This window comes from Anser cygnoides, chromosome 8 (genome assembly GCF_040182565.1).
Source record: "Anser cygnoides isolate HZ-2024a breed goose chromosome 8, Taihu_goose_T2T_genome, whole genome shotgun sequence".
NCBI classification, from domain to species: domain Eukaryota; kingdom Metazoa; phylum Chordata; class Aves; order Anseriformes; family Anatidae; genus Anser; species Anser cygnoides.
This window is the reverse complement of record NC_089880.1, coordinates 20,469,366-20,486,059: the sequence shown is the minus strand read 5'-3', so window position 1 is coordinate 20,486,059 and position 16,694 is coordinate 20,469,366. Positions and strand designations below refer to the sequence as shown.

Sequence of the window (16,694 nt, the reverse complement as noted above, 5' to 3'; positions counted from 1 at the left end):
TGGTGCTATGTAACAGTGATTAAACTGAAAAATCAGTGTCAGCCTGAGCTCCCAATTGACTGTACAGATGTCAGAACAATGCTGAGAGGGTAAGTTAATGTTAAAGTGTCACACAAACACTGAACTGAAAACAGTTGTAGAAATCTTCCTAACACTATAGCAATTTTGTCTTCAGAGCAAGGCTGGACAGCGTACAATAATAACATATGAAAATATCCACTGAGCATTAGACATTATGTAAGATAATGAGCTTTTGCTGAGTAGAATTTATCCAAAGGACTAATGAAATAGGGGGCTGTGGAAATTAAACAACATGTAACAGGGTAATTAAAGACTGTATTATAGTGCAAATATGCTGATGAAATAAATAAGGGTTAAACAGCTGGCCTTAATTCTGCTGCATAATCATTTAAGGATGAGATTTTGAACTCAACATGCTTTTAACTTATTGAAATGTATATACAAAAGTGATGCAAACACACTGTAGACTATATATAGCTGTAATGACTAATAACATGAAATTTTTAAAGCATAACATAGATCTCTTTCTATGTCAAAGAAGGATCGATTCTATCTATGTCACTCCTGACAGACATTTGTCTGTTTCTTAAAGCTTTCAGTGATGGACAGCCTTCCCCAGGCAATCTATCCTAACCTTTCTCTTACCATCCTCACTGTTCAAAAATTCTTCCTAAGATCTAAACTGAATCTTCCTTACTGCAATTTAAGTTCCATATTTCTTTTTTCTATCCGTCACAAACATGGACAACAGATTGTTCCCTGTCTCTTTACAGCAGCATTCTGTGTATCTGGAGACTGTTATTTTGTCACTCTCAGTCCTTTCCTCCTTAGGTTAAGCATTAAATCCAGTTCATTCGCTGTGTTCTCCAAGGTCATGTTTTATAAACACCTGAGACTTCTTGTTATAATCCTCTGACTAGCTCTAATTGGTCCACATCTTTTATGAAGTCTGGTACATAAAGCTCGATCTAACATTCTAGCTAGAGACCAAGAGCTGAAGAATACTGCTCTAGCCAAGAACAGTGTAACTTCACATGCAGCAATTAAATAAAGCATGTCTAAAAGAAGTTAACTATTATATACCAATTTTTAATCTGGCAGATAAATATTTGGGGGGGAAGGGTTACATCTCAAAGTAAATAAAATGTGTTTCTTCTGAAACTGTGCTTGCTTAATTGCAATTACTGATATATTATACATTTGTATAGTGAAGCACATCACCAGTGATATATCATTTACTTGAGCACTTTCCTTTGGTTCATTCAAGAATGGAAGTTGCAGTGAGTTGTGCTAAAACACTTTTGGCTTTTGAGCCATGTTAGCTGTCATCTTAAGTGAATCCCTTCAATCAACATAATAAAATATGTTATCAAAATCCTGTATGATTAATTCATTGTAATCTATCAAACATGATGGAAGTATTAGGATGGAAAAGTAATGGATTCTTTATATTATTGTTACCAGTCACAGCTGTTTCAAGATGAATGGAGAAACAACAGGACAAGTCATATGCTGAACCACACAAATTTACAATATTTGAGGATTTTTCCCCCAGAGTTAACAAAAGGTGATATGGTAAGAAGGAATTTGGCATTGGGAAGATAGGGCACTTCCTATTTGTAAAAGTGCACAGAATTCCAGGGAAATAAAGAGTGCACACTTTCTGAAGCAAAGAAATACGTTACAGTACATTGGATAGGACCAGCACTGTGTACTGAGGAATTACTCCAAGCCTTTAATAAATATTTACTCTGCTGTTTAATAAGATTGAATAACCCTTAGAAATTAAAGTCATGTGATTTAAATAACATTTCCAAAGAGGTACATAACCCCCACTTGCAGAAAAAGACAGTATTTTAGTAAGATTTTGAAAGTTATTATTTTATTTATCTGGATAGCTGAGATGAATATTGGAGACCATCAAGCTACAGAATGGCTCAGAATCACCAAACTAAAAAAGGAGATTATCTTTCTAAACTTCTTCCAGATAATATATCTGTGACATCAGAATAGCTGCATTTCCATGTTATCTTTGTCCTACCAACTTCTCAGATTTCCAAACTGAAACATCTCCAGATTGGCTTACGTTGACCATGCAACACCAAAGGTCAGACTGCAGCATATCAGTGTTCATTTTCAGTCAGCTGCTGGCCATATTGAGTTGAGTATGCTTCATTTTGGGTCATGCTGCTGTTTTTTAAGCCAGAGGGTTTCCACAAGTAATGTTAACTAGTGGCTGGGATACATCAGTGTAGGGTGTGTCTCATCCACAATTTGCCCCTAATGTACTGTGTGTGATTGCCAATGATCAGGGTCCTGCAGGCCTGTGTCCTTGGTGGTGTGGTTGCTGCCCCTGCTAACACTGCAGTCACTGTTACCTTCCCTCACTGAGCATCTCACTCTTGCTACTACTTGGCAGACACAAGTTATCTGAGTGATAACTCTGCATTCACAGTCAGCTTCAAACTCCCATCCCAAAACCCTATGTTGAGATTTCTACAGGGTTCAGTAAATGTGGTTCTTACTATGGTGTTATAAAATGTCTTGCATTCTCAAACCCTACAGAAGAGGGACCAATAAGTCTCAGATGACAAATTTGCATGGGAATTAATGTGATTCATAGGTAATAATGATGGAAATGGCTTCACCCTTTTTCTTGCAGCACATGTGCTGTAGTATATGTCCTTAGGAATTTTTTACACAGCTTAATCATATGAAACTGAGGTAAACTTAATAAATTCCTTCACAAGTAAGTGATCTGCTCTTTCATTCTTTGCATGTACTTGCATTGGAGGGCTTTCACTCACCCAAGAACACGATGAAGCTAAAAACAAGAACTTATATAATCTCTACGTAGTCTGTTTTTTAAAACTTTTTAGGAAGCAAGCAAGTAACAGTCTAGAGATATTAACATGGCATACAGTTGAATTGCTAGTAGAAGAAAATTATTCCACTAGTTTTGTTTTTATTTCTTATTGAAAAGGTCTATCATCATGATCTCTAAAATGTACTAAATGGTTGAATCTACAATAACTCTTTGATTTACATCAGGAGAACAATTTTTCAAGTAAATATCTCCCTTGTTTCAATTTGCTGAGATTCAAAACACATCACTGAGTGGTCTTTGGCCTTATGAGCTCGATTCTTTTTAAATGAAAATGAACCATAAGCAAAGCTCTAGGAGCAAACAGAATATGCATTGGCTGCTAATGGGTATACAGTTTGCAGGAACTGCCAAGAATTAACATGAAATCTCTCCCCCTACTGCAAATTCTTCAACATATGGCCCAGATACGTAGACCAGTAATTGGTTTAATTATAACATTTAGTGGGATTTTGAGAGATTTCAGTCACGATTATGTCTTTTTCACTTAGTAACATTAAAATGAAATGACACTATGATACAATGTTAGGAAATGCATTGATAAAAAATTACACCTCTCAAATATCTATTAAAGGTGCTTAAGTAGTCTATAGAAACGCAGTCTATTTTAACTTCAGTTTATGAAACATTTTTCTTGGATGCCCATAAAACTAGCTTTACTATTTTTCTATGGTTCTTAAATTATCTTTCTTCACTGGCATCAGTGAGTTGTGAAAGACACTATAAACTATGAGGGAAGACATCCCCTGATTTATAACCCTGATCTCAGTTGCAAGACTGCTTACTATCATTGTAACTTAAAATGACTCTTTACTAGTCTCAGTTTGTCTTATAACCACAACACAAAAGCGTGAGGTATTAATAGCAAAATAAACAGAAACATCAAGGCAGAACCAAAACACAGGTGAAGAATACTAAAAAATACAGTTTAACACATTGCTCTCACCCTCTGATAAATAAGGCCTTTGCAAATAAAACTCTCAGATATGTAGTTTATCTGTGAAATGAGCCACCTAAGTGTGGAATCTGTGTATTTGGACTTAGAAACATGATGGAAACATTTCTTCCTATACAAGAAATCCAGTCAAGCTAGTCACATGCTGAGACATTTGCAAGGACAGATCCCAGGAGGGGAATACTATACTAGGGTGGAAGCCTGAAAAAATGATGCTAGATCCACTTCTGAGTGAAAATGTTTAGGAACTGTGGAATCAAGCATGTGAAATCACACTATGAGCCAGGATGTATGCTGTTTTTCTTTGATTGCAGTTTTTCACATTCTGATAATTTTCAAAATAAAAACAAAGACAAAAACAAATAAAACCAACAAAACACAATTGCAATGCATTACAAATCACAAAATGATTTTGTTACAGTAGGTTAAACAGAGTCCTGTCAGAGCCCTCTGAAGTAAAAACAATTGCAATTCCTCCTTAAAGAGAAATACATGATCCTGGGAAAAGTCAGCTAGGTGACTGTTCTGTGATCTTTAGCTGAACATGCAGAAATGTTAACAGTGCCCTTTCTACTTCTGCAGACCGTCATGTACAAGAGCTTTGCTCCTTTTGACCCAAAAGGAGGAAGTGGTATGCGAAGTGCCAGAAGCCTAGTAAGGCACTTCGTTAAGACCTACTCAATAACAGCTTTAAATGTCAGAAACAATATTTTTAACCTAATCTACAAAACCAGTCATTGAAAAGAATGAGTCCAGTTGCACAAAGTAAATAAGCTATGGTTGTTTAAAGAAACCTCTAATTCTACTTTTCAATGTTAAAAAAAGATAATGCAGAGCCTGTGAAATAAAAGGTCCTGCTGAAAAATAAGGAAGTCAGTGTGCAAAGGTACACTTCATTTTAGAATATGTGAGATTTTTAAAAAAATAATGTTACTGAAAAATAAACAAGGCATTTTCAGCAACATTTTCCATGGAAGGAGAATCTCATTTGAAAATGCATTCCTAATGGCAATGTCAATTAAAGGACTTCACAGGGATCTTTCAACTGCTTTACACTTTATGTTACTCTCTTGTAAATCTTCCTTTTAGCCACTAGCTGTTTCTGGACAATACCAGCCTCACAATAATGGTGGCAACACTTGCTTATATTTCACCTTTCCAAGTTTGTTTCATATTTTCACAAATGGAAATTGTTAATGGTATTCAGATAAGGCAATGTAAAAATTCCCACAACACGTATGAGAAACAGAGTTAAGTAATTTCTCTTTTCCCTAATTTTGGCACACTTTGAGGGAGGCATTTTTCTTGATGTATTCTTCAGTACTCTGCAAACTCCCAGCCCTGGGAGCATGGTTTCCCTTCTTTGACAGTGACTTTGGGAAATGACATGCGTAACATTCAGATCAGGAGACCAAGTGACACAGCAAGTACTCTTACAGCTTTGACCTTCAACTCCTTTTCCACACTGACTCACACATTACATTACCCATCAGAAAGCAGAAAGCACTTTGCTGACAAAAGCTGCTTTTCACATACGGTCAAAGTGGTGAAACTATCTTAGGTAAAAGGACTTTTTTTTCTTTCACTCTGATGAGTGCCAAAGAAAAATGACTAAAAAACAGAAACAATTTCTTAGGAAGCACCTAATTTTTGACACAGGTCTATTTTCTGCCTGATTTGATGGGAGACAAGAAAGTGGCAAATTTAAGAGCATACTTGAAAATAGTCATTACATTGGTTTGCTGACCAGTTAGTTCAGCAGTGAGTGACCTAATTTGCTCCCTTAGACATCCTCCTGTTTGATATCACAAGAAAAGGCCCATGTGTTAAAGTGTGCATCTCATTATATTATGCAGCACAGCCCTGATGAGATATGACATGACGTTAGAGTCTTTTTTGCTTCTGCTAAAACCTTATGGCCCCATATTTCAAATATCTGCAAACACAGGTGCCTCAGAAGTCACACTGCTAACTTAGAAAAGGCACTAGTACTCTCCTGACAGAAACTGTACCGCTAATTCTCTCCTTATCTAGCTCTCAGCTTTTAAAACATTCCTTATTTACTCCCTGATTCATATCAAATGGAAAGAAATCACTCATCCCAACACAATTAACTGCTTTTGTTACAAAAATGAAAGACTGTGTCAGACCCACAATTGATTTCACTGGCCACGGATTGACAACAGCTAGTCCACTCTATTTCACAGGCTTGGCTTCCAAAGATATTGTTCAGAGCCCGATTCTGATGTTAGTTATTCTGTTATACAGTGAGAGGATACCTCAGCTGAAATCGGTGCTACTTAATTCTACTTAATTTGCATTGGTAAAGTTAAGACTTACCCAGCATCTTCAGTTTTAGTGAGAGGTTAAATTCTACTGCTTCAAAGCCAATGAGTAGTCACCTAAAGAAAGATAAAAAAGAAAACTGCAGTAAGAAACACCATATTTCATCTTCTGGGAGATTTGCCAAGAATTCATACGATTTCTTATTTGTCTCTCCATCAGGTGGATAAAGCAAGATTTAGACTTCCAGCTCGGCATACAGCTACTTGCACATACATTTTTCTGGATGTCTTTTCAGCACAAATAGCATTTGTTTATTTATTTATTTATTTTTTTTTTGAATGGGGCAGGGATGGGTTTGAATGGAGGTCTGGATGAAAGCTTGAAGATTTCTATGGAAAGCCATGTGCATGCACATGTGTGAGGCTGGGAGGGGCAGTAGGGTGGCAGGAAGAAGGGAGACTACTCTCTGCAAATATTTGAACAGTTGCCTCTCTGCACTCTGTGCCTGCAAGGCTTGACTGAGCCCAGCCTCCATGTGCATGTTAGACGATGTCTTCCCCAAGATGTTCTGCAAGGAGAAAGCTGGGGATGGCAGAGCTGTGCTCCTCTAGCCTGCTCTTTTCATCCATTCCTACACTACAGGAGGTGGGGAAAACCCTCCATGAAAAGTCCCCACTGAGTGGGGATCAGGAGGCAAAGGGAACTATCCTACCTATTTTCTTTCATTCAAATTTAAAAATCCACAGTATAAAAACAGAGCTGAATGCTAATCAGGCTGTTATTGTAGACCCATCTCCTAAAGCCTGGACTCAGTCCTTTCTCATTCAGGGAACATTAACTGGACAAAATATGAGTAAAGGACCTCGGTGTTTATATAAAAGCTAGCAAAGAACAAAGTCACCATTAGCAGGAGACGCACATTTAATCTCTGTCTGATGCTTATCCTCCACTGCCACCTACTACAAGATACCATTCCAGAACCTGGCCATGCAGAGAAGAAACAAACTGAGCATGAGAGGTGACCTTCACTTGCATTGTCTGTGCTACTGCTGGGCAAATAACCTCCAAGCAAGCAAATGGAGACAACTAAAGGAGCTGTTTAAAGCAATTTTATAAGGAAAAAGGCAACTTCAGTTGTTAGGATCTGGTGCTGGTTTAGGAGGAGTGTCAGGGCAGAGGAGGTGAAAGTGTTCCAGGAAAAGATCTTTATCTTGCACTCTTACTTAGTACTGAAACCCTCAACAAAGTAATGGACCAGGAGGGAATATTTTATAACATGGTGATACATACATTCCATAAAACAAAGCAATCTACCAACCCACCTTTGCCCTCTACATTTTCCATAATTAAAACATGTTATCTTGGAATTGAAGTGATCATCATCAGTGGGTATATGACAGAGGCGTCTAAGTTATGCCACCTTCTGAATTCTGCTTGTTGGGAACTTCATTGAGAGGAACATTTTTAATTTTTTTTTTTTTTTCCAGTGAATGGTGGTGAGTCTTTTCCAGTGTCAAGTGACTTCAGGAAGCTGAAATAAAAACAAATGAAAATAAAATCTTAGCAATCTCTCACTTTCCCCTGGTATATACAGGAGTGGCTTTTCCCCGCAGTCAGTTACGTGTTTATCTTTTCTTCATTCTCCCTCTTCTAAAAAAACACTTCTCCATTGAGATCCAAAAGCTGTAACTTCACTCAGTTAATGCCTCATTATATACTGCAGAAAGCATATTGTATGTAGTCCCTGCTATACTCTGTGTGCTGTTTGTCTGGGAGTGAAAGATGAGGCAGAGAGCTGTAGATGAAATCCTGGACCCATTAAAGGCAAGAGGAGTTTTGCCATTGACTTGTATGGGGTCACAGTTTTGCCCTGAGTCTTTTATTTCTGTCTCATACAATGTCAGGCAGCTTGTCAAAGCTGATGCCTAGTCGGTTCATTAGGCTGACATGATCAGATACAAATTCACCAAATCTAAACTGTTGGGATCTGCACGGAGTTTAGACCAAAGAAAACAGCCAATTTTAACACAAAACATTCACACGTTTATGAAACTATTCACGTCATTTCTAGTAGGAATACGCGTTGAGAATGCACCTAACAGTTTTACAGTCAATTCAGTTTTGCACAATGATATAAAGTAAGCTGAGCTGGCAAATTGTGAGCTATGAAACCTAATTACTTTCATACCAATTCTTCACAACGCAGCCACCATGATTACACTATCGTTACCTTGAATTTATGCCAAAGTAGCATGAGGCTCTTAATCTTTCCTAGCAGCATGCACTAAGCATGCACAAGTAATAGGAATAGTAATATCTGCAAAGGTTTGGAAACACTGAACATTATGTCAGCACATCTGTGCATCTTGTTTGGACATAGAAATTAATTACCTGGAATTGACTGACAGAGCAAGGGCAGTTTTCAGATCCTTTGTTCAGCATAATATACTATTGTAATGAATACTTAAACCCAACATGTTTTACATGCTTTCCATATCCTTTGAATTTTTTACTGCAACATCTCAGAAAACACAAAGCTGAATGCACATTGTAATGCTTGTTTTCCAAATAACAAAATAAAGCCTGAAGTATATTTCTTTGTTTTAGGATTACGCAGCTTCAGTGAGGATATCCTTATGCTAGTGACTATTATACTCTTTAGAGAATATCGTTAGAGGATATCTTTAAAGGATAACAGATCTAACTACTATAAGTGATATCTCAGCAATAACAACTCCATCCTGTAGAAATTATAAGAGCAGAGGAATCTTTAAAGTCTAAAGTTTTCAAGCAGCACTATATTTTAGCATTTTAATCTACCTCCTGTTTTACCATTCTGAATGAGCAAAATAAAATAAAAACAGATATTCCCCAATATAGTTGACAGAACAGCTCCAAAAAAAGGCTGAATTTTGCAGGTTGTATTAGTGTAGGACTTTTTAATGAAGCTGCAAATTTCAGTAAAGGTGAGGTAAACTTTTCACCACACAGGCAGCCTCGATAAACCACAGCACACAGCCCTGTTGGACAAAGCTACAGCCTGAGGTGAATGGGGGCTCAAACTGGAGACAGTCTGCAAGGTTTGGGCCTATTGCCAATAAATCCACACAATGCTGAGAGACTAAAAGCCTGAGTGTGCTCACATTTATCCTCCTATTAAGCATGAGTAATTGCCTTCCAATGAGTGGAGTTGTATGAATGTAAAAGTAATGCAAGAGTGAAGAATCTCTCCATAGGATGAGGAAAACTGCTCGTATAGAATAATAACCCCCCACTGATCGTGCCTGTATTTTTAGCACTGAACTTAGGCTGAACCTCTCTCAAGGTTACAAAACTTTCTGGTAACTTATGTGCAAGCCTCCACGTTTTTGGCTTCTGGCCTGGATAAGGCCTGAGAGAACAAATAATCAGTCTAAGGGCTGTTCTCACAGTGTTTCCCACTTAAATGAGAGAGGAAGCACGGGGAATCTCACAGAGCTGCCTGTTTTCAGATGACTTCCAGTCCTCTTTCCAGACCTGCAAGGCCTGTCTAGGGCCTGCAAGGCCTGCAGTCGAGTGCAGCCTCTTCCTCTTCTCCCCACCTCCTGTGTCAGCTGCTACTTCATCAGAAGCCTGGCCCCAGGGTACCTGGCGCTGCAGACAGCTCCCTGAGGGCTCTGGTGCCCCCTAAATGTGCGCGGATAAACTCTGATCATAGGGGGGCTCTCTGTACAGATCACAAACCTGGTCTTGAAGAATGCCCTGCAGACATCCTCAGAGGATCTACTCACTGACATGGCTTCAGTGAAACACCCAGCTTGGCGCATATCCTTTCACGTCACTGTGATCACAGTCAGAGTTTGTTCACAGGAAATAGAAATAAATACTTGCGCACTGTTCTAAGGCAAATCCCAGATACAGGAGTTTTTGAAAATTTTCCACAAACGTTTATGTATTGTGTTTCCCCCCATCAGTATTTTAATTCTTTCCCCTGTATGGCTTCCCTTCCACTCCTTTTCTCTCCCAGTTTTAAAACCGCAGCTTATGTGTGTGTGGTTTTTGTTTGTTTGTTTGTTTTGTGAAAGCAGAGTTTTGGGAAACATGGTCGCATGTTCTCACAGGAAAGTAGGCCCAGGCAGTGCAGAAAGTCAAAGTAAACAGTGTCAGTTGGATGTCCTGAACATATCCTTTTAGATCTCAGTAAAAAAATAAAATTAAATTAAAATAAAAATCCTAAATTTTGATGTGGATCTCCTTTTCAGTCCATCAAGGAGAGGGGGTTGTAGGAAGGACTCATGTTCACTAGTAGGCCTCAGATAAGCTGAGGTACCACTCCTGCTGCTTTGCCTCCCCAGGGTTCTCACCTCAGCCACCATCCCTTCACCCTTTTATACTGTTTTTTTAAACACCTCCCCGCACCAAAAAAGGTGTATCTAGGTGTATCACAGTTTGAGATCTGTTCTCCTGTCTTGTAATTTCCAAGGAATTTACAAACAAAAGCAGTAATTGCTCTTTAGCAGACAGAAAATCCATCATTTCACAGACAAATGTACTTTTGTGATTGACTTTTGTTCTTTTTCATTGTTTCCCTTGGTTACAGCTTTCTAAATGTCTAATATAATTATATTAATTATTTTATTAGACATTATATTAATTATTTTAATATGTTATAGTATAGCAGGGTAATAAAATATCTAAAGTTGACTCGATTCTCGACTAAATTGTGAATATACATAAAGACAACCCTTTATTGGGTTACTTGGGCACTAAAAGGCATTTAATACTTCAGCTGTGTAGTTTGTGTTGGTCAGGGCTAGTTGGTTTCAAACAGCTACTGATTAATGTTTATGCCACAACTTTAATTTTTCTTCTACCTGGCCTGCCTACATTTTCCTTTCAAGCCTGTTTTCTGATCACACTGCTGGCCTCAAGGTCCAGAATACTGCTAGAGGCTGAGGCCAATGCAATTATCACCGCACGCTATTTCAAGCATATGTTCATTATCACTGTTTTGCACAGAGCACACTTGATGAGAACCAATTGATTTTATAGCACCAACTAAGACATGATACAAATGTCTCTCAATGGGAACAAGTGCTGGGTGAATTCTTTTGCTGATTAATAAATTGAGTTTCAGGAAACACTGAACAGGACACTATTTGTCATTCAACTACTATTTTTTGTCCCCTCATCCAGAAAGGAAAAAAAAAAAAAGAAAGGAAAGAGAGAAAGAAATTGCAAAAAGATCTTTTTATAAAAACAAGCAAAGCATTTATTTATTAAAAAAAAAAAAAGTTCACCTAAAATGACTGATGAGCCTTCCCTCCTCCCATCCATTTCACTGTGTTCTGGACATTTTCTTTTTAAGTTTACTCAAGAAATACTTTTTCCTTTATTCCTTGGGTTTAAAATTTTTATTCAGCATGAGTTATTTTTTTTTTTATTTGACCTAATATTGCATCCTTTTACTTGAATTTGTCCCACCAACATACATCTAATATTTTTAAACAGCTAAAATGTATTCAGAGTTGTAAAATGTTTACATAAATATACCAAATGATAAGTTAGATTCCCCTAAAATCTATACTGTTTTTATTGCTGCATAACTCCTTTCCTTTTGGTATAGTTCCTCCATGTAACATAAGTGTTAGGAATAACCAGTCTTAGGAATATCGTGTCTTCAAAAGTCCTTTTCTTTGATGCCTGCCTCTACCTTCCCTGAAAAGCAGCACTTCACAAAATGATGCTGGTTTGTTTTTTTTTTAGAATTGTTGCAAGGTTTCGGTATAGTGTTGTCCACAGTAGATATTCTGTAGCTGGCACTTCATTATTATCATTTTGATTGCACCAGATTTATCTTGAGATGAAAAGTAAACATCATTATCCTCACTGGAACCCAGTATACTTTGCTCTGTAATTACAGGTCTGATCATTACCATTGCTGTTCTTGAATGACCCAGGAGTAGTAGAACATAGAGGTAGGATTAGAGTAATGTGTGATTGATGATGGCTGCTTTCAATACATTATATGATATAAGTGAGCACCTAACAGATGGATTTCATCACTATGTAACATATAAATTCCAGTATATGATAAATTTCCCTACCACCAGGGTACTACAATATTCTTTACAAAAATAATGTATTATTCTAGTCAGAACATCGACTAAATTGTAGTTTATGCATTTCATTATACAGCAGAATCTTTTCATCTTACAGTAAATTATTTTTTATTCTTATTATAAAGTATTATTTTTTTAATGTTCTAAGCTAACCTAACAAATATTATGTGTTTTTTTTTAATTAAACATGCAAAGATAGAGAAGATATTATTAGACTTTTTATGTTCTCATGGCTTAGAGATGACTGACCTTAGAGCTTTTCAAGATGTTTTACTATCAGTTGTTTCACATAAGTAGACATTTCTCTTTTGCCTAATTATAAAGGACAGATCTTGACCTCTGCCCCAAGAAGACCAAATAAGCTAGACAGCTGAGGATTCTCCCAGTGTAATGGCTTTTATAACCTAAGGTTTCTCCTAAGCTCTGTACTGGCGTAAATATCTGTACTCTGTAAAGATGGATCAAAGTTCTTTAGTAGAAGAAAAGCAGACTCTGTTTTCTCCAATCTTTTTTCCAGACCATGTGTATCAATTAAAAAATGCAAGAAATATATATTAAAATTTGTTAAAACAACATATCTGCTGATCTGCCAAGATATGATCCCTAACGGTACCGTTTAATTGTATCCTACTTTGTTACCTTCAATGTGGAAAGAAAAATTTAAAAATAAAATTGCTTTAGCAAATTTCAATATAAGACCACAGAGAACAGAATGTCTGATTGTTTCCTTGACGTAGACCAAGACAGGAGCTGTCAGACTTTAGAAGAACCTGGAAGGGAAATTTTAATAGGGACTGCCCTGGGGGAACTTGCTAACTTGTCTAAAAGGGGTAAACTAACTTAAGCTTGTTCAGCTCTTCATTATTTCCCAAACACCTTGAGGGAAAAAAAAAAAAAAAAGAAAAAAAAGACTGAAGAAGAGGAGAGGGGGACCATTGGCAGGGCATGCTTTGCAGCACAACCTGATCCCCAGAGTTTGGCCTCTGTTATCTTCTTGATCCACAGATCCTTCCTATGCAGCCTGAGCAGCAGTGCTACCTCACAATTTCATGTAAAGGCAGACACAACTAGAGAACACCATGTTGCAGGAGCAATGAAGAATTCCCAGGTCTGAAAAGGCAGCCCCACTTTTTATGTACAAAGGAAGAGCTCCCGGGTCTGACAATACATCCTAGTTTTTTTATGTACAAGCCACTGTTATGATAAAATATAACATTTTATTTAATGAATAATTATTTACATTTCTATGAAACATATTCTAAGTGTCTTTAAAGGAATCTACGTTAACATTAGGGTAAATTTTACCACCATTTCTATGTTTTATAAGGTGGTAATATAATCCAGTGTAGTTTCTGAGTCCCCTCTGAGCTTCACCAGAAGATACAACCTCAAGTACTTACGTCTCCTTAATGTTTTTTGGTTTACAGCCCTTACACAGGGCTCATAAGACCTCTTATGACCATTAGAAATTCTACACAGAAATCTTGCATAGATTTAAGTGACTTATAATGTACGCAGTAAAAATACAAAGGCACATTTTATTCCTCCAGCAAATGAATCCATAAGTTGTTGCTGACTTTAGCTGACCTTCACACAAGTGTTTCATGATCAGTATGGAATGTGGGATGTCTACGTCCGTAAAATGTTTTGTTTGAAAATACAGTCCAATAACATTGATTTATGGTGATGTCTACTCTCTAAACCCTTATGGATACTGCATTTAGAATGAATGAAATAGTGACAGTACATCACTCTGTGTGAGGTGAGTGCTCTTGAAGCATGAATCACACTTACACATGTCTAAGTGGAATCATTTTAGAGACATTAAAGTTCAGAAATGCAGTTTACACTTCAGAATTTCTTTGTAAACAAATGGTTTATTACTGGTTTAACATTTAAATCTCCTGCTTGTGTATTCAGTGCTGTAAAAATGTAAAAAATAAAGAGAAGTTATATGATGACCAGAGATTCAAAAATAACAGTTAAAATTAAAGATTTTATTATTTACAGTTATGCATTTTATTAATACAACCTGCATTAATTGCAGGTTAACTGCAGTATCCTGATGCTGCATCCTGATCCTGATGACAAATCTGGGAGTTAAAATTGAGATTTATATAATGGCAGGTCATTGTTATTTCTCTGCATATGTATGTCTCTGATATTTTGTATTGGAATTCTTTATAAAAAAAAAAAAGACACAGCTATAAGTTCACCTAGTTTTCACAGCAGGCATCAACAGGATGAAATCCTAATAACTGATGAATAGCTCTCCACTATATGTCCCAAGAGAAGGAACAGGAAAAAATAAAAAATAAAAAAAATAACACTAGTGTTACACTGCTGTCTGAAGACCATTTAAAAGCAGCTTGTTAGCTGAACTGAGCAGTAGAAGAGCTTGCAGTTAAACAGCTTTGCTAGCAGGTGTTCCCACTACAGTGGTAAACTCCTAAGTGGTTTAACTCATAACAGACATTACAAAACGTGATGATACAAAAAGACCATTTTTTTTCAGGAGTTACCTATTAGATTGAGATTTTACAAATACACTAATGTATGTATAATAGCAGTATTTTATTTGTGGAGGATATGTTAAGTCGAGAGATTCAAAACGTGATATCATACAAACACACCATAAACAAAGCCAATCCTGCAAAATCTTGCACACATAGTTAGCCTTGCTGAGAACGCATATAATGAAGTCAATCCAAAAGTCTAAAGTTAAGGTGTTTCTGTTCAATTTTTCAGTCCGAATAGAGAGAGAACAAACAAACAAACAAAAAGTTCATAATTGGTGCTACCAAGATATACACAGACTATATAATTTGCAAGAATCTGTCAACATTGTCTCAGAAATTGTCCTTCTAGCTGTGTGGATAAAAGAACTAAAAATGGGCAGAGTCAACACAGGCTTCCCAAGGCCATCTAATGTTTTGCCCCATCTGAGAAGAAGAGTACATTGTATGATTAATCACTTCTTAGATTTTAGCTCATGTTTTTGAGCTTTTCTATGTAGTCCATAGTCTATTTTCTACCCATTCTATATAAAATACCAGCAGACAGCTACTAGGAACCAGACATGAATGCCCTGTCTGAGAGTAAATTACAGTTCCCAACTGCTATGCCATTTCAGGTTCTTTCTTTGAAATATGTTGTAGGTGACTCTAGATTGATGTGGAATTCAATGTCATTATATAATAAAATAGGGACTCTGAAGATATTATATGTCATTTAGTATGAAATTCTTACTCAATCTTCTAGAGAGCTACTTTTTTTCTTTCTTTTTTTCTTTCTTTTTTTTTTTTTCCAGACTCCAGGCCACAGCATTTAGTAGAATTTGTAATGTACTGCTCAATGAAAATCCTAGTTATCTGGTATAATATGAGAAAACCAGAGTAAGAAAAGTACAATACCAGTAACAAATAAGTGACCTAGTGACTCCCTTTACTAAAGGTGGAGCATGAATTTTGTGAACTCTGTCTCTGCAAGCAAGTTTTAACATGTTTTGAATCTTTGGACCACAAGTATTTTGACACTTTTTTTTTTTTTTTTTTTCCAGGAATGACCTAATGACCTTCTTGGCTAGAGGACAGAATTACATAAAAAAATGGGATAATTTATCACAGAGGACATTCTTTTCTTCCAAACATATTCTTCCCTTTCCTCTTTCTCACATGAACTCTCTTAATGCTTTGTATAAGATCATTAACTAAATACACAAAGCATGCTCTCCTGTTTTCTGTACTATATTTTATTTATTTACTATATATATATTTATTGTATTTTATTTTACATATGGTGTAAGATGAAGATCAGGTTTGCTTGACATGGTCTTGCAGTCTGTTGAAAGGCAAAGGTTGCTTTGTCGCTTTTGATTTATCAGGGATAAATCATTCCTAATGGGTAAGTTTTAGCAGTATGTGTTTCTCTAAGTTGTGTCACAGCCACTTGCTCTGCCTGCAGAGCCAGGGTTGTTCTGACCATTCACAGCCCACTCCCTATATGTTGCAGTTGTAGGACTGTGTCACTGGGAACCCCAAAGAACAAGCCAATGATCAAGCGGAAAGTGCAGCCCACTTGAAAAGATGTGCTTGCATTGCTCCTGGAACTATAATAGACCTTTCTTTTCTGAACATTTGTGTAAATATATCAAGCAAATTTTTCAATACCAAAAATATCTCCAGGCCTATACCCAATGAATGACGTCATTTTATTGCAGTAAAAGGATATAGTAGCAGCTAAACTGATGATAAGCAAACCTACCCAATTATAGACTGAGCTGTATGGTAGTTTAAAAAACATTGAGCCACTCTGTACAGCCATGAACTATGATTCACTAATCACCCTCCTTTATACTCTAATCAAAGCAAATATAGCCATCTCAGCTTGTTTTATCCAAACACTTAAAGATTTTCTTCCAGTTATAACCTCCTTACACAATAATTTA

The 16,694-nt window shown here is 36.8% G+C and overlaps 2 long non-coding RNA genes across 3 annotated transcripts in view; one reads left to right on the top strand and one right to left on the bottom strand.

Annotated features, from left to right (window-relative positions):
- The window catches only part of LOC106034109 (uncharacterized), a 61,333-nt gene extending 52,627 nt beyond the window's left edge, over positions 1-8,706 (bottom strand). The window contains exons 1-2 of the long non-coding RNA XR_001205805.3: positions 7,469-8,706; positions 6,201-6,262 (exon numbers count right to left, since the gene is read on the bottom strand). This is a non-coding gene — a long non-coding RNA (uncharacterized lncRNA). The remainder of the gene's footprint in view (positions 1-6,200; positions 6,263-7,468) is intronic.
- A 904-nt stretch (positions 8,707-9,610) lies between these two features.
- LOC106034107 (uncharacterized) lies at positions 9,611-16,242 on the top strand. Of its 2 annotated transcripts, XR_001205803.3 has the most exons (5): positions 9,611-9,818; positions 12,049-12,103; positions 13,253-13,355; positions 14,295-14,374; positions 15,807-16,242. It is a non-coding gene; the product is annotated as an uncharacterized lncRNA (long non-coding RNA). The 2 variants fall into 2 exon arrangements; XR_001205802.3 differs by lacking the exon at positions 14,295-14,374.
- Positions 16,243-16,694: the final 452 nt, after the last annotated feature.